Below are 23938 nucleotides of genomic sequence, written 5' to 3' on the forward strand. Positions count from 1 at the left end.
AGAAGACGCTCAAAACATCCAAGTGAGCAAAATGGATCAGTCAGATGGCTTCAGTTCGTATCTGTCACCTGATCTCCCAGTGCCAACACATGCATGAAGTGTTTATGGTGGTGATTATAAGTACTGTGCATAAAACAAACAGCACTGACTCCGCCAAGTTTGATCTACCAGAAGTCAGCATCAGGTACCAATTCTGAGTCTTTGATAGGGACCACTTATTGAGAAGAAAAACTGGCCACTTGATATTAAGTTAACTATACTGTTCCCCTTACATCCTGAAAGGGCAAGTGGTTCTCCAAAAGAATAGACACATATTCTGAGTATAGGTTTGCCTTTCTTGTCCACAGGTTCTCAACCAGCATATCATCTGAGAGGGTTACAAAGTCTTTTAGTGACTGGCAATGGATGCCATGTAATTTCATGTCAGATCAGGTGACCAACTTTATGGAAAGGAGGCCCAAAATGGGTCCATCATTTCAATACCACCCAAGCTGCCAGCATGATAGAGCTTTGAAATGGTTTGCTGAAAACTCAACTGGAGAGGTAGCTTGGTGACTATATGCTTCAATGGTGGGATGCCACATTTCAGTATGCAGTGTGTACATTGTTCAAGGTTATATGCTTTCTGGTGCAGCCTGCATCAGGTGACTGACTGAGGCTGAAGTATAAAGGCCTGCCTTTCCCTCTTCTGGACAGGACACTTTGATGGTCAGTACTTGCTTCAAAGGTCTCTACTGAGTTGGCCAAGACTTTGATGTTTCTGTATCATAATTCAACTTCCATCACTGGCAAATCCTGTTACGCCTTCCCCTTCATTTCACAAATGTTGGTCTCTAATAAACAACTTGCACCCCAAACTCTGTCTTAGCATCTCCATCTGGAGAACCCAACTTGTGACAATATTATAGTTGTTTTGTGTGTGTGTTTTGTTTTTTACCTTTTGTAGAGGATGTGCAGTTGTGAAGGTGGACTTGTGTCTTTACCATTTTATCTATAGAAACTATCACAATGTTTGGCACATCATATGTTGTCAGTAAATAGGGAAAGAATGAACAAATTTAAAATATGCATGAAAGTTAGCAAACATGTATGTGCTGCAGAGTAATACTTAAATTAGAATTCTAAGAAAATCACATTATATTGGTCCAAATAGAAAATAACTTTTAAAATTACATAACTTACTTGATAAGTAGATATGGGTTATCCATAATTTTCTTGAATCTATAATAGATTAATGGATAAAGAATAGATCTTTCTAAAATTTCATAATGCTTCAGTAATAACTCTGTTGTTTCCTTAAGATCATTTTATCTCTAAGTAATTAGAAGCAGGGAGTGTCTACAATCAATCCACAAAGAGAAAAGGGTGTGATAAGATAATTTTAAGGTTCTGCTTTAAAGTCTTGTTAAGTTTTCTTGTTTTCAAATACTTAAATTTTGAATGCCATATATAGCAAAGAAAACAGCATCTTCTATCACTGTCAGCAAACACGAATTTTTGTGTTAGATTTGATTGTATTTTTATGTAATTTTACATGACATAGCTTACTACAGCAAAATTCTTTCATTGTAGGGAAAGGTAGGTGTGTGATAATTTATGATAAATTTCTGGTAAGACTAGTGGTTTATATATTTCCCCACCACAATCTCTTGAAAAAAAAATTATGAACAAATGCAAGAAATTACTGAAATGTCCTGTTGCTTTTTTTTTTTTTTTTTTTTTAAAAAAAAGAAGGGGGCCTCATTTGATTTCATAAGTGAAAAAATTTCTCATACATTAGAATTCTGTATAATTTTGTATTACATGTTCTTGTTTTGAAAGAATGAAAGTCACTGTCTTAAAATTTCTATTTAATTATTTAATTAAAATAAATGTGCTTGCATAAGACAGATTGCTTATCTGAGATTTGCATGTCATAATGCAAATATGAAAAGAGATATCAAAAAAGTAACATAACTAAAGGGTACATTTGCTTAAAATTACAGGAAAGGACAATTATCTTAATTCATTATGTTTTTTATGAAATAAAATGAAGGGTGCCTTAGGTACATATTATGAATTCCCATTATGGGGATGTTTTGGAAGTAGAAAACATAACCTTTACCCATAAGAGCATTATCGTTTGCATAGTCCCTTCACAAGATGCTGGAAAGAACACATGGTCAAAAATACTAGGGATCAAATATTGGCTCAGACAATTCCTAGCTATAATATTTTGGGCAAGTTGCATTGTTCTAAGGCTCAGAGTCTTCCACCTAAAAAACAGTAGGAAAAAATTACCTAACTCTCAGGACTGTTGTAGTTCTTTTCAGTCTCTTTTTTAGGCTTCCCTGCATTGCCCTGTCATCCAAAAGGAGTTTGTTTCTTAAATGTCTATACGTGGTGCATTAATTTTCTCTTTCGTATTTGTGCTTGCTGATTCCAGTCGCTCAGAAGTTTTTATTACTACATACTTACTGAGGAATCCCAAGGTGAAGTCTCCAGGCTGGATGTCTCCCTAACTTTGAAACGTCTTTCTCATAGGACATGGTCACTTGATTGATCCTACAGGCACCTCACACTGAATCTGCACGAATCAGTTCCTTATATTTGCTACACTTCTCTCCCAAATTTCTTCTCCATACTGCCAACACCTTCATCATCACTCTACCTGGAAAATCTGGCTAAATCAAATTTCATCCCAGACAGCCCCAGTTCCTTCCACTGCTCCTTTACTCCCCTCACCCACCTCGCTTTCGTGGAATGCGCAAATGCCATCCATCAGGACAGTCACCCGTGAAACTAGAAATCAGACTGCCACGCCCCAGGTTAAAACTTTTAAAACGTCCTGCTTCACAGAATGTAGTTATCATCACTTAGTTTGGCATAGAAGGTTTTATATGAGCTAATCCCTAACTCTATCTACAACTGTAGATATTCTTCCTCTCTCTTTTGCAACCTGGTAACATAAAGTTTATAGAAGTACTTTGTTTCTTATCACAGGCCTTACCGTTTCATACCTGGACAAGTGCCTGTGCTCTTACTTCTACTTGGGATATTTTTTCCAGGATTCTTTGGTTAACCCTTTGGAATTCAATTAAAGCATCTTCTCATTTGGAAGGCCATCTCTGCATCTCTGAGTTCAGCTTAGCTCTCTTCCTTTCAGCACATACTACATTTTAATGAAATTATTTGCTTATGCATTTACTCTCACCCAACTCCTCACATACATAGTTACTGATGAACAGTTATCTATGTCTACTAGCATCTCCGTAAGTGCCCAGTGGTAGTTGGTAGCATTTACAGTGCTCAGTAATTGCTAGAATTGAGACTCTAAGAAATAATGGAGTGAGAGGCGGCTGGGATAAGAAATTTTATCCAATCTTATCTCCATTAATTTCTCTCAAAAGTCACCCCAATAAATACATCAACTAAGTAAAAACAGTTGTTTACTAGACAATAATGGATTATAGATAATTTCCTTAGCCTTCAACTTCCTACCAGGATGTGACCCAGGCACTATTGAAATAAAAATTTTGGAGATACCACTGAATATTGATTATGATAATTACTTAACATAAATACAAAATATTTTAGTCAATTTAAAAAAAAAGGTTAGCTGCTTTTATTATAATTATTATCATACCTACATTTACCATTGTTTCAAATCACAAATTACTTTTTAATAAAAGATTTTCAAGGCGAGGAAAAGACACTATATAAAGATAGTAAGAAATGTTTCCACTCATAACATTTATCCATTTCAGACAACTAATTTCTCAAGACATTTTCTCCCTTTATTTAAATAAGGCTCCACCACCATCAAAATGCTCTGTCATTTACGGATAAGATAGTAAGATTAAATGGAAGAAAAATGAGTAACTTAACAGCTTCACAACTTTAAACTTAAATTAGTTCTGCTTCACATTGGCATTTATTGACTTATATTTTGTGCAATTAACCTTTATTCTAGAAAAATTAATATAACATCCATATAATATAACATAATATAATCTTACATTACATTCATAATGTTTCACTCAATACCTATTTTGGTTCACTGGCGGTGTGTAATCAAGAGACTAAGCCCTGGCCTGTGTGGCTCAGTTGGTTAAGTGTCATCCAGTGTACGAAAGGTCGCAGGTTCGATTGCCAGTTAGCGCACATGTCCAGGTTGCAGGTTTGATTTCCCCAGCCTGAGTGTGTATGGAAGGCAGCTGACCTATGCCTCTCTCTCTTTTCCTCTCTCTCTCTAAAACCAATAAAAACATTTAAAAAACCAAAAGAGAATAAAAATAACCTCTATTCTATTTTTTAGTTGCTTTTTAATGTCTCATCAAAAAAGTATTCAAAGCCTCAGTATTTTCCAAAGGTTTATTTACTCTGCTAAGTAAAAGTATTTTTACAAAGCCTGATGCAAACTTTTTTTAAATAGCCCTAAGTGGACTCACAACTTACAATGAGCCCATCCTCAGCTATCGTTAGGGAGATATCTCTCTGCAGAAGGACAGGGCTCAACCAAGCATGTAGTTCATGCACCTCAAAATTCCAATTACAAGATGTCAGATAGAATCTCTAAATCAATTACTTGAATAAAAGAAACAGAATTCTAACAGCAGGACAGAACAAAGGAGGAAGTAATTTTTATGGTTCTATAGTGCTTATCTTGATTGTAAAGAACAATTTATTAGCTGTAATGAGACAGCATACCTTGTTTATCTCATTCTCTATGATAATTGTTAATATGTCAGGATTGTTGGCAAAGGAAATAATACTAGTGATACTGAAACAAATGATCATTTATTGATATTAATGGCTTTATTGAAGGCATGATTATTTGATTTCAACAAACAAATCACTGAGTTGATCATAAAGAATCAATATCAAAGTGTTTATATAGGTAATTTTGATTATTTCTTACTGAACATATTAGTTCCTAGTTAAACTTTTAGATATAGCATTCATCAGTAGCTATGTTTTTAAAATCTAAGTTTAGCCCTAGCCAGGTGTTTCAGTTGCTTGGAGCATTGACCCACACACCAAAAGGTTGTGGGTTTGCTCAGTGGTTGAGCACCCACCTATGATCCAGGAGATCAAGGTTCGATTCCCAGTCCAGGCACATGCTTGGGTTGTGGACTTGATCCTCAGTAGGGGGTGCGCAGGAGGCAGCCAATCAATGATTCTCTCATAACTGATGTTTCTATCTCTCTCTCCTTCTCCCTTCCTCTCTCTGAAATCATTAAAGACATATTTTTTTTTAAGAAATATGGGTTCAGTCCTAGGTGGGGGCACTTATGGGAGGCAGCCGATTAATGTTTCTCTCACAGCAATGTTTCTCTGTTTCTCTGTCTCTCCCTTCCTTCCTCTCTCTCTAAAATCAACAGAACATGTCTTTGGTGAGGCTAAAAAAAACAAAAAAACACACACACAGGTTTAAGTTAAAAATAAGAATTAGACCACTTGTTAAAAAATAAGACATTATACTATATACCATGGCAAGATTTCAAACTTATCTCATTTCTGTAAAATGAAAACATATGATTTAAAATGTCAGGCTTTAGGTGTATAACAAACTTCCCATAATCCATCATCTAAAATAAAATAAACCATGTTATTTAGAAACTTTGTGATGACATACAAACTAAAATACACTAAAGTGTTAATCTCTCAAGAACTCAAAATGATTTTTAAAGATGTACATGTTGCTTCTTGTTTAATGCTACCAAAGTGGCTTCCTATTTTCAAACTCTGCTTCCAAGGATTACTCTGGTTTCTATTAAAATCACCTGGTCAGTTAAATAAACTTGATGGGAATCTACATAAACAGTTCTGATAAAGCAGAAAAGAGTAGTATATACAGGGTGATTCTATACTGATGGAGTTGTTAAATATATATACATACATATATATAATTTGAATTAAAAGACCCTTTCATGTTTTATGTTACACATGCCTGGGGTGTTTGAAAAACTTTAAGAGGATCAACCTAAATTACATCTGAAATTAGGAAAATACTGCATTGTTTAAAAAGAAAGCTCTGTATATATGTACATACTAATATTTACTACTTCTTAGTAAGCTTCCTTTATACTTTCTCTACAACTCACAAACCCCTTTTATATACCCCTCCTTCCTTGCTTCCTGTTTTCCTCCTTAGCACCGTGCACCACCTAAGATACTATACGCTTTGCCTTTTTATCATGTTATTTTCTGGCTTCTCATTAAGAATATAACTCCAGGAAGGTAGAGACTTAAAAAAATATGTTTTTATTGATTTTTTAGAGCAAGAGGAAGGGAGAGGGAGAGAAACATCAATTGGCTGCCTCCTGCATGCCCACTATTGGGAATCGAGTTCACAACCTGGGTATGTGCCCTGAATGGAATTCTCGGCGCATGGGGCAACACTCAGCCACTTAGCCACACTGGCCAGGGCTGTAGAGACTTTCATCTGCTTGCTTACTACTGAATCTCTAGCACCAAAACACTGACTTATAATTGGTGGGTGGTTAATGAGTGAATATGCATAGTTTTATCCATTAATTTATTCAAAAATATATATGCATACTAACATACTAATATATAAATATACATATATTATGTAGAAAGAGTCAGGGTCTCCTACTTTTGTGTAGTTTCCAAACTGCCTTTTAGAGAAGGGGACAAAGAGATACAAAAACCAAAAACTTCTAAACGTCCTGAAGATTACTGTCTGTTTATGTAAATAACTGCTATTTTTAGGACACATGACAAAGTTGAAAGAGGGCTCTGTGAGAACATTTGAAAAGTAATCTTTGAAACAACACAAGAACAAATGAGGCATTTTATATATTTATGATTGCAGGCATAATTGTTGCTGCCAAGTATGCATATATCTGGGTTTTCAAAATTCATTTCTATTACAGTCTTGGAAACAAATCAGTTTTTCATCATGCACTGTTTGCATCCTTCTGAGGACGAGTGTGTATCCAGAATGAAAAACATTCCAAACATTAAGAAAGTTGCCCTTTGTCAGAATCTTGAGCCTTTTGAAATTAAACTATCAAATTACTTGGTTAACAAATACTCTTTATGCCCCAACAGAATTAAAATGTTATGATGAGGTTGTTGAAGTCCGAATCACATGCTTACCTTTATTTATGTATCTGAAGAAGATGCTGCCTAGTTATCCTTCCTTTCTAGAGCACATAATTTGAATAATTTAGTGAAAAACTATTAAGAACCAACTATATACAAGACATCATGATAAATGATAGGACACAAAGATGAACACCATATGGTCTCTTCCCCAAAATACCACCACCACCACCATCCACAGCAGTTGCCGTTTATTGAGCACCTCTTATGTACTAGACACTATATGTGGCATGTTATTTTTACATATGAATTTCTTGAAATATCCCTTTTGAACCATGTATTGTGATCATCCTTTTATAGAAGAAGTTGGGATTTAGTGAAGTTAAGTAATTTGTTTCAAAATCACCTGATATTAATCACCTCTTGGAATATGTCCCCATTTCTATGTGAACTGCTTCCTCCCCCATAACAGGTATGAGTTACACTTGTCATGTTTATAGTGTGTGTTCCTTTCTCAGCTACAATCTGTTGTATCAGGAATAGACACTAAGTCCATCTATTAATTTTCCTTTAGGAATATGAAATTGGGATTGAGAGATTCCTGTTCATTTGCTCAGAATACTTAAACTCGCCTGCAGTAAAGTCAGGATCTGTTGGATGACACTTCCTCTGAAAGGAGAGCCAGCGAGCACAACTCTATGAGGGGACGAATGAGGCAAAGGCGAGGGGAACTACCTTTGGAGTCTTTTTCATTTCCTTCCAAGGTAAGGTACATTTGATCACTTGGGTACTTTGTTACTTTGAGAAAGATCCAAGAAAACTGTTGTGCAGTTCAAAAAGCATCTATAACCATGTGGTAGTGATTTGCTAGTATACAAACCAAGCTTCTAGTCTAGGGTGCTGTTGCTTTTATATCTAATTGCTGATCATTTTAATAAGAAATTAATTCATTTAGCATGGCCACTAACTTTTCTCCATGTAGATACATGTTCATCATGATTGCTAATTTTCTTTATTTAATTTACCACAAGAAGGCATTCATGGGTCCTGAACAGGTCATTATATATCAAATTTGGATCTTTCTTTTAGCATATAATTTTAATATTATGTTATCTTTGATTCAATGCTATATCATATGTGTAAACTTCTACCCATTCTCTTGTGAAATAGAGAAAATTTTATGATGCTGAACCTAATTAAAAATTAGTAACTAAAATATACATTTCGAAATATACATTTGAAAAGGAGTACATAACCCTGTATTTCTCTTGACTGGACAATTTAAAGCAACAAAAAAGCTTTTAACTTACAGTTCTAATGCAAATATATTTTTATAATGCATATGAGAGGAAGTGATGAAGTTGAAACATTACTATTGTTTACTATTACTACTACTACTACTACTACTAGAACTATTACTACCACTATCATCACCACCACCACTACTACTACTACTATTACTACTATGACTAATAGAACTATTATTACTACCATCATCACCATCACCACTACTCCTACTGCGACTATTACTACCACCACCAAAAACACTACTACTACTACTATGGCTAACACTTATATAATATGCACCTGCACTGTTACAAAAATTAACTCATAGCTCTGGATACAAAATCAGATAATGTTAGTGTATGTAGTTACACTTAGTGTTGGTAATGTGTTATCTTTGATTTGGGCGAGTCATTGAAATTATATGAGATAAATCTTTTTTATCGGTATAATTTCAGAAGTTTTATAGCAATTAAATAGATGAAGCACATGAAAGTGCTGTCTGAAATGTACTACATTATACACAGTTATTTATTTATATTATGCTCTAAGTAAATGCCCACCATTGGGGTTATTAATGTTAATAGTAAAGAAAGTTACATTCGTGATATTTGTGCAGTCATACACTAATCACATAAATTGTCCTCTAGTAATCAATTATGAGTAGAACTTTCCATCATTTATATCTTCCAGTGTATTTATTTTTAATTCACTAAAATGATTAGACAACCACTCTTACCATATGTTGAATAACTACTGTTATTTGAAAATCTTTTATATATGTGATAGCAGATTTAAATCTCCATCTCTACCAATGTACTTAAAGTCAACATTTGGTATAACGAATCCCTGAGTTTCTTCAATATGTTTCACCTCTATCCACATGAAATGAGCAACTTTGTTCCATAATTGATGATGAAACATACTCCTTTTAAATAAGGATTTTATCAGCCTATATAATGAATGACAGAGTCACCTAAATGACCAGTTGGCATCATTAAATATACCAACTACTGTGCTATCATCAATTCCAATTAAATCCTAAGTACATCTCTTGGCAACATGTATACACATTTCCTAATTGGGAAGTACCATCCTGAGTAAATTTAATGGTGCCAAGTTGGTCATTTAAATGATTTAATGGTTTCATGAGAAATCACTTGGTTGTGAAGGTATTCCCTTTCCTAATCTTCACATTTGCTGCAGTTGGGACTATCTGTGTGATAACTATTGCTGGAAAAAATGATAGTAGCCTCATATAAAACAAGTTTATTATATTTAGCAGCAATTTCAGGTGTGTTCTAAGAGGGTGTGTTAATATAGCAGCTGAATCGAAGTTATGAAACGGCAAAGGGAGATACTAAATAGTTAATATGAGTATTTGGAACAAGTAAAATTATCAGGAGTTTGACTGGCACCTGATCCCCATGAGGTATCAAAATAAATAAATAAATAAAATGTGGGCAGCCACCTGGCCTTTACTTATTTGCTCATTTAACCTCAGCACCTGGAATACTGTCAAACACATAGCAGAGGTTTGTTGAACGAATGAATGAACCATAGAAGTAGCTCAGTGACAGTATCATTTCCTGTGTTTGAGCTTCTAAGTAGAGAATTGTCAATAAAAATAATAGCATCTGAAATGTATTGGGCTATTTATGTTGGGAGGACTGGAATAATTGTTTCACATGTTGTATACTTTGATGTTCACAATAACCAAATATGGAATCAGCCAGGATTTTGGACAGAAACCAGAAGCCATTCTAGATATTTGAAGTAAAAAAAGAGTTAAGTGTAAGGAATTAGGTTCTTCAAACATTCTAAGTGTTGAGACATGGGCTTCAGGATGGGCTCTGGGAATGATGCCAAGCCTGTGACAGAACCTGGCCACTAAAGCAGTTAGGGCTCAGCCACAGTGCCTTCCACAGCCTCTAAGGTGTGGGCAACACAGACATCTCCACATTCTGACTTGCTGGCAGAAAATGGCCAAAGCAGCTGGAAGATAGCCTATGCTATATTTATGCTTTCTAAATTTCAGAGCAGTATATTTAATTTATAGTATTTTTTTTTTATCCAGGACTTCAGCTGTAAGGAAGAAATATCATTTTTTGCTTTTTAGCCTTTTCTGTATAGGAAGGAATGAGGGAAACAGGTAGGAAAAGATTCCGAGTGCCACCAAATATATTTATGACAAACTTTATTATTGCTATACTCAGAAATGGAAATTATAGGTCAAATAGTTTTAAGGAGCTTGCTTATGATCATAAACCTAGCGTGCAATGAAGCACAGATTCATTAGTTAGGCAGATTAGTTAGCATTTGCTAGAATAAGCTGTATGTATAAAGAGCGTGAACATTTCAGAATTTCAAAGTCTCATCTTGACAGTGTAAATTGTCTTCCTTATTCTGAAATGGCCAAAGCCTGGAATATTTCGGTCACAGTGATGCAAGAATAAAAGAATGTTGTCTCAAGCTTCTTCCCAGAAGTGACACACTTTTGTTTTTTCTCATATTTCATTGACCAAAGCAAATCTCAAGGCCACATCTCAGTTTGCTAACGTAGGATCGAGGGTGCACAACTCTCCCTCAGCAAGGGGAACCAAATATTTGTGAACAAGCTAGTCTATCATGGCAGATCTATCTGATTGTAAACCCTATGCTCTTGTCTACTAAAAGTCTACTCTTATTCCCTAAAGACACAGTGAAAAAGATCCACATAAGTGGATTCATAGAGAGACCCAGGTTGCTATTGGCTATTCCATTTCTGGGATCAAACTTTGCAGTGAGGCGTTGCCAGCTGCTAATTTTCTTTCTCTTGGTGCCAGTTCTTTTCTCACAGGCTCTCTTGGGACAGTTGGGATTGGTAGAAGTAACTTTACTCAGAATATTGAACTACATCAGGAGAATTCATAGTGTGGGTGTGAGTGGTGCAGAAGAGTGGGGCGTACTGAAAGTTTACTATCTCAACAGAGAAGGCTGATGAAAAATTATGTAGACACAGATCAGACAGCAATGAATATGTGTGAGATCCATTGTATCACAGAGATAAGTGCCAGAAAGAATTTCACATTACGCCTAGTGCAGCCATCGTGGAATTGTAAACAGGGCAGTGAGGGAAAGAAAAGAGTGAGATTAGACTTAACCAATAGAGTTTGACCAAAGCAGTAAGTAATTTTTCTGGAGTAGCACAAATAAATAGAAAAGATTTGGCAAGGAGAAACCACATTCAAACTTTTAACTAAAAATGGAGACATTTGCTTTCTTTTCAGAAACAAAGTACAGTATTAAGTGATTGTTAGAATTAGGCCTCAAATGTTAAATTAGGATTAGAGGCTGTTCTAATTTGACTTTTGTGAATCCATCAAACACATATTTGCCTCTAGTTCTGGGCAAAAACTATATATTCAGCTTGGGTTATTTTAAACCATCTTCTCCTCTGATTTTTGGTTGCCAATAAAATAAAATAACTTGTTTTGTTTATTTTGTTAGCTGAGGGGAAAAAGTTAAATTATTGGAAAATGGAATTCAAGGAATAATTATAAAGCCAAGACACCAAGAAGGCATGAAAGCATTTAAGTCTTAGGACCATCTAAAAGCTAGAAATCAGAGGCCACCAGGATTTAGCTTTGTTTTTTACAGTTGCTGCTCTCTGCTCTGCAGACTGGCTTTATTAACTTGGCAGGAAATATGGCCAATAGCCATGTTATGTTATGTTATGTTATGTTATGTTATGTTATGTTATAAATTATATTATATTTTATATTATATTATAGTCCCTTCTGGTTCCAACCACTGGATATATACTTCCTTTCACTGCTTTTTGATGACAAATCCCAAAATTTGGGAGAATGAAGTCATCCCAGGTTGGGTCAGTGCTATCAAGCATAACCATGAGATAACAGTCACATTTATCATGATGTGAGTCACCAATACCCATGTAAATGGCATTTGTGGTGAGAGATCCTTTAACTGTGAGGGAAAGAGGGGCTCCTGGGTCAGAAAAATATATAATCTTCCATTTTACCAGGATGACTATTTTTCATCCTTCATATATTTGCTAAGACATATTATTTCCCTCTTGACCATCAAGACTGGAATTCTATTGTTCCTGTATTTACCCGGGTCATGGTAAACATAAAAAATATATCCTACTTCTTTGTTTCTTTATCTCTATGCCTTACAAAACAATAAATTTCTTGAGGGCAGACATTTTACTTTGATAATATAATAGCACAAACACAGGCACATAATATAATGATAATAAAAATTGATCTTTATTCTAATTGGATATAATTTTGTAGATATTGTGCTGATACATTTTCATGTGGGTTATCACATTTATTTCTGGAAATAACCCTATGAGTCAGTTAGTATTATCATCTCCATTTTACATAGAGGGAAATTTAGACTTTGAGAGGGTTTGAAGCTCAAGGTCATGACTAAAATGTGTTATAGCTGGCGTCTGAATCCAAGCAGCCTGACATTGGGGTGCTTCCTTTTAATTATGACACTAAAACTCATTCTTTCAGCTTCAGGAAACATGGAAATTATATGACATAAATCTGAAACATTTCATTTTGTTTTATGAAAGCTTTATTCATGAAAATTTATTATTTATTTCAAGAAGAGAACTTGATTAGCTCTAAAAAATTATGGGTAATGGCATCTGTTTAGACAAAGTGAAGAAAGAAACAATTATTTGCATAATATAGGAAAGGAAAACAAAGTATGGAAGGCAGTTAATTTTTTTGAAGATTATCATTCACTGAAATTTAAGCGTATATTAGAAATCTAAACATATATTGAAACATATATTTCCTTTAATCTTTCCAACAAAACTGTACACTAAATTATGGTTAAATTGATATTGAGATAGGCACAGAAATGAATCTAAAGCAACAGAGCTTTTAAATGATGACATTGGGATTATATCTACATTTTGCCATGTGATAATGATAATTCCTAATCAGTTCACTATACCCTACTAGTTATGGAGATCTCAAAGAGACTAAATAATTTCACTTGGCTACCAAAATGTTAGAAAACAAATGCATATAGTATGTCTTACTGTGTTTTGGCCAAAATATTTTATAGATAACATATATGTCTATAATCATGTATTGATAAGCTCTGCTGATTACTGAGTTACTTAAAGTGGATATATTTGCAGTGCCAATGGTCATTTATCTCCAGGAATAAGCATAGAAAAGTCTTCACATTTTTAATTCACTTAAATTGTAAATATATGAAATAGTTATCTTTGATAGCATAGTATTAATACATGTAACTCACATTATAATAATGCAATTTTAATGTTATATATGCTTTTGAAGGTAGTAAGTTCCCAAAATGATGATAATTTCTGTGATTGGAGGAAACAATAATTTTGATTCATAACCCATGAGTCATGAAATATAGTAACACTCAGTTTAATTTATAAATAAATTCCACAATTGGAATGTGTTCTATGGCATTGTTGTAAATTTACAGCTCTTTCTAAAACAATTATCAGATAATGAAATCATGCTAACTTGGATCTTTGGATTACTTTCCTAGTATTTTGCCACAATGATGTTAAAAATGTTGTAGATGTTTTTAAAATTGCTTCAATTTAATCGTATATTTTAAAATTAGAATTCAGGAATGGTTAAAAAAATTTTCTAAACAGAAAGGGAAAAAAAAAGAAGAAATCTTGTAATATCAGTAAATGAATAAAAAATTAAGCAAAACTCTGTAAATGCAAAAGGGTTTACCTCTCTTCTTAAGCTCTCTAAATTATATTTGATGGCTCAAGCAATAATTTAAACACTCTGATATGATTCAAATGTATGGAGAGAAATACTGAATATATTTGCATTAAAATGGGTAAAGATAAAAAGACATAAAGGGAGGTAAGATTTTGATACTTTACTAGAACTGGTAAAATGATGACACCAGTAGACTTTAATAATATATATAAACATGTAATAGCTAGGTAATCCTTAAACTGCTATATGAAGTGATACACTCAGGAACATTACAGAATAATAAAAATGTAATTCTAGAAAATTCCTGCCATAAGCAGGAAAATAAAACAGAAACAAACAAAAATAACTCATGAAACAAAAAATAAAATTACACGCTTAACTTCTATTGTATCAATAATTAAAATATATGTTCAAACTGCACCAATTATAAGACAGAGATTGTCAAAGTGAATGAAAACAACTTTAACAAACTTATTTGAAAGATAACAACTAGGCAGGCTGAAAGAAAAAGGGTGAAAATATGTATCAGGAAAACATTAATTTTAAAATATTGTTGTGGCTGTATAATGATCAGACAAAATACACTTTAGAGCAAGGAAAATAACCAGCGCCAGATTGGGACATTGTATAATGATAATGCATAGAAATTTTACAACTTAGATCAAATGGACCAGCATTTAAAAAATTACAAACTACTGCCCTGCCGGGCGTGGCTCAGCGGTTGAGCATCAACCTGGGATCCAGGAGATCGCAGTTCGATTCCCTGTCAGGGCACAAGCCCGGGTTGGGGCTCGATCCCCAGTCGGGTGTGTGAAGGAGGCAGCCGATCGATGACTCTCTCATCATTGATGTTTCTATCTCTCTCTCCCTCCCTCTCCCTTTCTCTCTCTGAAATCAGGAAAGATATATTTAAGAATAAGTAAATAAATAAAATAAAAATTATGAACTACTACAGTTCACCAATATGAAATAGATAAACCAAGTAGACATAATTATTAAGGACAAGTAGAACAAGTGGATGCTGGAACCTGAAATGTGAAGGTCTCGTACGGAAGGCCACCTGGAAGGAGGATGCCAACTCAGTTGGAGTACAGCCAGCCTGAGCCATTAGAGGGAGGCAGCCAGAGGAACACACATTTGACGGTGCTCATTTCTCTCTGCCATTTACTGATGTTTCCCATTAGCCAGGGCCAACAGAAAGTCAGAGCACGGGGCCAACTGATCAGCACATACAGGTCTGCCTCCTGTGGCAGAAAACAAAAGGGCAAATTGAGATGTTTAGTACACTCATTGAGATAAAATATAAATATTATTTCTAAATTTGCTCCCTGTTGCCAGCCCACCATTCTTCCTTTTATATTATGTCCAATATCAATAGATACGATAACAGTCATATGATGAACCTATGCTCATGTTCAAATGATTATATTAATATAAAATTTATGTATAATAGAAATATTTTTCTTTGCCAAAATAAAACATTTTGGCCTAAATAATGATGACTATGACTTTTGTAATAGTGATTGCTTTACTCTAGACATGAATTAGCTTATTGCTCAGCATAATGAACAGACCATTAAATATTGTATATAACTCAGTTTGAATAAATTGCTCTTTATCCAGGTTTCAGTGAGCTAGCATAATTGGCTTTATTAACAAAGACAATTTGTGATAATAGTTAAGGATTATGTGTATAACCTAATTTTTCACCATGAATATTTAATCAATGGTTTAATTGAATATTTTGATTTAATGATAGAAATAATTCAGGGTAAATGTATAATTATCTTATAAATATGCAGATAAAAATTAAAATAACAGATAATTTTAAGTGCTTTATTTTATAAAATATGTAATTGAGTGGCTCTCTGAAGAATTTTTAGATTAAAATACACTTAATTGTAGATACAGAGAATTGACAGAAAGTAAAGGAATAGAAAATGATGAAAAAAACCCTGCAAATACATTAAAACCTATGTAAAGGATGGGTGGAGAGTAGGACGAGAACCCCAAAGTGTACATATTACTGATGTATCCAAGTTTAGGTGGGTGAGGAAGACAACAGAATGTGAAAGATACTTCAATTATTACTGAAAACATTCTAAGGACTTCATCTGTTAGCAATAATAGAACTTCAAGAGGGTCATACCATCTAAATATCACCTAGATGTATGCTTAACAATCTAATTTTTAAGGAGGCAAGAATAATAAAAACTGCATTGAGATGATAAAACTATTTTAGAATATAATACCATTAAAATGAATTAATGATTTGAATGAGTTAATAATTTCAAAGTCTTGACATAATGTGGCAGACACATTAAATAACAAAAGATGAAAGAAAATGACAATGATAAATGATAATATGTTGGGAATTTTAAAAGACATGAGGGAAAGATTTTCCCAAAATTTGAGCTTTTGACTTATACAGGTTTTATTTGGTATGGTTAAAATATATTGAACTATTATTTTGATATAAGGGCCTGCTATTTACTTTAAGGCAGCTCTTTAAGAGTAAGAATCATGAGGTTGACATCTAATAACCATCCATCATGTTCTAATGTGACCATCATTAAAACAGACTTACTTTTTGGTATATGTAGGTTAATGATTCAGTTTCAATTACCAAAGCCTGTCAGGAAACTAATCAAACACATGGAAAGGACATTCTTATTTTATCCCTAATAGTTGTACCTAAGAGTCAGGGTTGAAAGAAAGAAATTTAGTTTGTTCAAATACTAAGTAAGCAGAATGATACAATGCATATATAAATACTGATGAGAGTATAGCTTTTTATCATTATTTGGCCTATTTGATAATGCATTAGTAGATTACTTATCATAATGCAAGACTTATGCTTTCATAATATTGATAAGAGATACAAGACCATTGGTGTATGAAAATGAGAGCAATGAGAGCTGGATCAGACAGAAAAATGAAGTTTCAGTCCCAGCTCTCTTTAATTGTGTGACAAGGACACGTTCACTCAAGACCATTTCCCTTACCTGTCTGGACTTTGGTTTACAGAGAGAGAGAGGGAGAATATTTCTGTGCAAGTAATTTGTTGGTGGATTGCTCCTAGGAGAAACTTATAAGGGAGCGAGGAAAGCTGGTATACAATTGGTTTCAGGACTCGTCTAGCTTCAGCCTGAGGTTGCCTTGCCCATAAGCAGAGTCTAGTTTATTTATCGCCACATCAGTCTGTCATTCATTAGCTTTTGAGACAGAGCTAGGACAAGGGGAGTTGGAAAGGTGGGTGTGAAAATCTCCTGAATAGGAAGCTTTTGTCAACCAAGGTTAATCCTCTGGAGAAAAGAGCAGGTGTGAAGCAAATAAATAAAGCGATTCAAATATACTATTACCAAAAGAATTATTTGAAAATGATTTTTCTTAGTAAAAATTTTTGAATTTCTAAAATATGCAAAAAGATTTCTCCATGATTTAAAACAACGGGATAGTTATATTTAGGTAACTGACTGGTAGGTGTCCATTCTGTTGTAAACGAGATTCCTCCTCTGACCACCTTAAATTTATCACAAAATATGTTACCAAGGAGAATTTAGATCTGATTAGGATTGACGTTTCTTTTCAGAGAAAAGCTCCCTAGGTGGAATCAAAATGTCATATGGAAAATAAAGCTGTAATAGAACAGAACTGCAAAGAAAGGAAGAGATAATCACAACAAAGTCTATGGATTGTTTGTAAGAATGATGATGCTATTTTATAATTAGACTTGACTTTCAAATTTTGTATTTACAGACAGAAATGAACCATGAATTATTACTGTATTTTGAGATATCATTCTTAATCTCAATGAGAGTAGGCTTACAAAGAAATTTTTAAATACTTTCTCCTACGTAGTATCATAGCACAAATGTTAACATCAAGAATAGTACCCTATTCTTATCTAGTATCTTTAATGTCAAAATATTAAAAGATATTTTACAGATTAAGCGTCTTGCCTTTGTGGTAAAACTCACTAGGAATTAAAAGTAGTTATATACACTACAAATTACTCTCACATGTGAGGTGAAGTGTATAATTTATTTTTCAAAATCAAATCATGTTAAAATGACCAAACTAAAAATAATTAAATAAGGAAAAGTATTAAATAAATTTTTATTTTTCTAATTTTTTAAATTTATTTTTTATTATTAGTGACATACGTTATAATATTAGTTTCAGTTGTACAACATATTGACTGAGCATTTATATGCCTTATGATGCCGTCCCCCCAATAAATCTAGTAACCATCTGTCACCATACAAAGTTACTACAATATTATTGACTATTTTTTAAATTTCCAAAGTGACCCTAACATTTAATAAATATTGGAAAATATTTTTTTATAAATATTGAACCAAATATTAAAATATTGCACTAAAGTATTTCAAATTCAGGATGTTATTTAAGATTTAAATACGTCATTACCCTTATTATACAAACTTAGCTCTGGCTGCTGTAACAAAAGATCATAGAATGTGGCTTAAATAACATATTGTGTCTAATGATTCTTGAGCCTGGGGAGCCCAAGAAGAAGGTGCTGACAAATTCAGTTCTTGGTGAGGGCCCTTTCCCCGGTTCGTAGAGAGCCAAACATTTTTCCTTGTGCTCATATGGCTTTTCTTCAGTGTTTGCAAGTGGAGAGTTTGATTTCTGTCTTCTCCTATGAAGGCACTGATCCCATATTGACGTTCCCACTCACATGACCTAATCTAAGCCTAATCTCCTCTCCAAATACCGCCACATTGGGGTTAAGGCTGTAACATATGGATTTTGAGGGGACACAAACATTTAGTCTATAACATTGACCATTACACAGTGTGATGTTGAAAGTGACATGATGAGTTAGTCAGAAATGAGATCTTGCAATTTCTAAACTTTCTTTTGTGAATTAGATTGTAATACAATAAACCGACAGGGAACATTTATTTTTTAAAAATTGTTTTTAAGATGACTGTGCATATTAAGTTAAGTTTCAGGCTGCTCCAAGCCATAGAGCCAATTCATGACAGAATCCAGAGTATATTAAAGTCAAACTCTTGGCGTTGTGTTATCTTCATCCCCTGTTATTAATTAATTGTACACAATTCCTAACCTTCAGCCCAAACTCCCCTCCTATCTAAAGTCCTCCTTGACTTCCCATGTCAGAATAAATATCTCAATTTATAGTACTCCGTTTAACACTTATTTTATTCTAGTAAAATTATTTAAGCATTGATCTCTGTCACTAGTCAGTTAGTGCCCACTGTAGTGCAGTGACTGGTGCATCTGACAGCCTTTTGTTCCAGACTGCCTTCTCAAAGATATTTTTATAGCAAACAGCCTTGGAAAGTAGAGCTAGGCACTACTTCCAGAGCAAGGGCATACATTTTTACTGTTCAGGATAAAAAAGAAAATGTCTCCCTCCCAGGCAAAGGAGAGATTTGCTTGTAGTTTATTATAAAAGATTTGACTCCCCTAAACCCAGGGTTCCTCTGCTGTGATTCAAACCCACTGCATATACAATATCCATCTGGACCAATTCGTATTGCCCCTAATGGGACTTGGGCTTGATGAAAAAATTGATACAAATATAAAGTTCATGCTGTCCTCTATGCCCATGAGTAATAAAGTGCTTTGGCTCTGTCCTGAGAATCTCGAGTCTCTTCAGACAGCATTCATGAAACTATAGCATGCTACCTTATTAACATTCCAGTAGAGTAAAATCTCAGACTCTGCACATTTATTGGCATTAAGTACTCAGTAGTTGTATGTTAAATGTGTTTCATTGAATTATTCATGACAAAAGGGGGGAAAAAGGGCCTAATCAATCATCCAGTCTACAATTCTCTTTACCCATGTAACACATGAGGATCTGAAGTGGAGAAAAGTTAAATGACTTATTCTCTTAAAATGATGATTAAAACATACTTATGCAAATACTTAATCCATGGGTAATTATTAAATTTTGTCATTTTTGTTTTTATTCAGAATATTTAATGCATTTATTAAATATTTCAGAATATTAAAGTCATGTAGACTTTAAATGCATATTGCCATGGCACATCAGTGCTAGTATTTACTATTTGCATTTACAGTCACATTGGCACCATGATGTATATCTTTAATTATTAAAAATGATGAGAAATGAAAATGGAAGATGCTATATGCATAATAAATTTATAATAACATACAGCCAGTTATTTAGTATTTTAGTTAGAAAAAAAAGTAAAAGGAATATTTTTAAAAATAATTCCTGGTAGAATAAACATGCACGTTTTGGCAAATCTGTATTATCCAACACATTAAATAAATGTTATTTATTTAAATTTTATTGATTTTTAAATTATGACATTGACCATGATGCATGTGGGTTATTTTTGCCCAGCATAAGGTATCAGATAGATTTCCTGGATATACACTATATACTTCTCTGCCCTCTGATTGAATCTAATCTGCACCATACACAAACACACACACACCACCACCACCACTGCCACCACTACCAAATACAAATTGGTGTCAGAAGAGGAGAATGTTATAAATTTGATCTTAATATGCACTAATACAATTATATATCTAACTTTATCTAACTTTATCTAAGAAAGTTGTTTTATCTAACTTTATTTAATAAAGACATAACAATTGATATATAACTTATCTCTATCTATAGATGTCTAAACAAGGGAAAGAATCTTATAAAAATGCTAATCAGAACTTCAGAAGGTATTAATTAGTAAAAATATTACTTTATCTTTTGAATTCTTTTAGTTGAGTATTTTTAGGTTGCTCATAGTAAATATTTGGAATTTGTGGGTTTGTGGAGCATGACCTATTAGAAAATGTCAGTGTGCATTTTGTAATTTTTTAAGTAAAAAATAAAAGCATTTGATGACTGAAATAGCTCTCTATGGAACTGATGCCCTGCATGCCTTACTTAGAGTCTCAAATATTAAATTCAGGCCAGAGCTTATCTTTACGCTCCAAGAAAGGATCTTGGCAGTCCCAGATTGCTGCATGCTTTGCCTGCGCCTCATTATTTGCTGTATTCTTTGCAGTTTTCGTCAAGTTTGATACCAGAAAGAAATCTGGTTCTTATGAGTATAGTTTGAAAATCTGACCCTTTGCATTATTTTGGTTATATTTTGAGAGTCTTTCTTTTAAAGAATTGTTCTTTGTTCAGAGAAATGATGAATTTTGGTATTCTAGCCACCATGGCAGCCGAAGGGGAAGCCTTCCTAAGGGGAAGTATTTTGATATAGAGGGTTAACAACTCACTGGTGTAATCTTATGTGTCTTGAAAATCCTCCAACTTGTGGGAAAATATATCTACAGTTTATTGAATCCTTATTGAGTACGGCATGGGCCAAGTCTTTTCTCTATATTATGTCATCTTTTCATAATAATGAACTCATGAGTCATTTAACAATATTCCCTTTTGAGAGTTAGGAAAATTGAGGCTTAGAGAAGCAAGCTAACTCTTACTTGGAAGTACTGGTTGTTCTCAATGAATAGGAGACCCTTCCACCCAGTGATGTTTAATTTTATGTATCAACTTGACTGAGTCATAGGGTGTCCAGATATTTGGTTAAACATTATTTCTGGTTGTGTCATTAGGAGGTATTTAGAAATGCTATTTCCATTACACATATAAACAGTTTAATATAATGTGGACTTGATTTTTAACATAAATTTAAATCTAAGAAATTTTTATTATTAATTTGCCATCAGTTTTTCTCTTCTACACAACTATTTCTAAGTTGGATAAAGTAGCAATTTACAGTTATTGTTCGTATAATTCTAATTAAGGCTGAAATCCTACAATGAGAGGACAAAGGGTAAATATTTTTGTTGAAATAAAATTCAATCTTGACACATTCAACATTACTTGAAAACCAATAAAAATTTTCCAGTGTAAATTATACTGAACCTTGTTATTTATAACTACTCTGAGCAGAATGGTTATAAATTTCTTGGAAATGAAAACTGTATGAATGATTCATCTGGCCAAGTAGAATGTCAAATGCTCTAAGAATTCTTTCTAAAATAAACACACATACACACACTAGAGAGTTTCAAACTGTTTCTTTCTTTTTAAATTCTGCTAAAAATGGAATATTTCCATTCTAGTTGCAATTCTCTCCTTTGTCTAATAGAAGACTTAAATTTTAATACATTAATTTTAGCCTTCTGCTTTCCAAGGGAGGGGCAAACAAACCCTCTTGGATGTAGGAAAGAATCACTAACAATCAGAAGAAACCATCAGAAAGATATATTTTCTTCTTCCTGAATATGCACTACTGTGGCTATTACTTTAAAACATACTACATGTGGTCAGGGAGCATGGGGAACTGCAACATGTGAGATGCATGAATAGTAGTTTGTTCATTTTTTATGCAAGGTAAACCTTAAAGACAAAATACAAAATTGGTGCATTGTCAATTAATACTTGTGAATCACCTGACAAGCTTTAAAAAAGCCCCTGGTATTTGATACGATTAGTCTTGGGTATTGATGGTGCATCAGGATACATAAAAGCCTTCCAGGCTATTCTACTCTGCATCCAAGGTTGAGAACCACTGAAGTCATATTTAATTTGGATTATTTCAATTTCAGTTGAAACATTTTAGATGAAAGATAATTATAATTGTAAATAGAACATATCTCATTTTCACATATGATTCAACTTTAGCTTGGACCTAAAATATAATTAAAATAAAGCCCTAAATGAATATATAGTGTTGTATCTGTTCTAATAAAATATATTTAATATAACTTTACTCAAATTTTTAAAATATTAGTTTTTACATGAGGGCCAATGTGACCCTATTTGAAATTATTCCTTCCCAAGTGTTGAATATTGGTTATTAATTCATAATTCTTTAGATGGAAAGATATCTGTGGCACATAGAGGAGAAAAAGAGAATATGGAGCAAAAGAAGAAAGAAGGTTAAATTGCTTATTGTTAAGCATGTTCACAGGAGAGATTCTTCATAGTTTTGCTTATAGCAGTGTATATATTAGTTAATCTGTCAGAAGCGGTTTAATGCAATGCATTTTAATTTTGACTTTATTAAAATAAATTGTTATATTTTCTTACAGTTTTCTCTCTACACATAGGCTATTTTACTTCATTACACACTGTATACAATTTGCAGTCTGATAAAATCATATATATTAAACAATGCAGTTAACAATAATTCTCCAAAGAACTACAGCACAATTTATTGAAATAGTTGAGTCATAACTGAATATGTTATCACCTAAAATTTACATTTGGTTAGATCACTTGTAGATAATTTTGAATATAGAAGGTTTTTTAAAGAATAGTTTTCAAAAGTTCTTCTTCTATTCTCATATATTTACTATTCTTTTCAATGTTCTTGGAGCAGAAGTAAGCGGTCATCATAATCAAAATAAATAGAAGTTGTGGAAAGAAGAAATATACCTAGTTCTTAATGATCCATGAACCATACAAGTGACTTGGCTTTCTATTTTAGGAACGTGTTTTCCATAAAGATAAGCTTCCCACTATCTCCCTCTTGCAGAAATGAATATATAATATATAAGTATACATATATATGTATATATGCATTTATATGTCACATACGTTAAACATAAACATGTAGGTTTTAAACAATATATGATATATTTTGTGCATATGTTTCGGTATTGACTGATCTATTAATTGGAGGCATGTGATTATACACACTTTAATATGCATTTTGTGTAGCTTGGCACCAGAGAAGTATGCATAGATACTGTATTAAGAGACCACAAAGAAGTGAAAGAAACAAGTTTGGAGAACTAGAAGAATATTAGAAAGAAACAGAGTGCAAGAAAAGAACACGTGAAAGAGACTATGTGAAGAA

At 33.4% G+C, this 23938-nt stretch overlaps 1 long non-coding RNA gene across 1 annotated transcript in view; it reads left to right on the forward strand.

Annotated features, from left to right (window-relative positions):
- The window catches only part of LOC308554743, a 281185-nt gene that overhangs the window by 88953 nt on the left and 168294 nt on the right, over nucleotides 1-23938 (forward strand). Inside the window, exon 3 of the long non-coding RNA XR_013998439.1 lies at nucleotides 7628-7817. This is a non-coding gene — a long non-coding RNA (uncharacterized lncRNA). The remainder of the gene's footprint in view (nucleotides 1-7627; nucleotides 7818-23938) is intronic.

The sequence above is a fragment of the Miniopterus schreibersii genome, assembly GCF_964146895.1.
Source record: "Miniopterus schreibersii genome assembly, chromosome: 3".
Taxonomy (NCBI): Eukaryota; Metazoa; Chordata; class Mammalia; order Chiroptera; family Miniopteridae; genus Miniopterus; species Miniopterus schreibersii.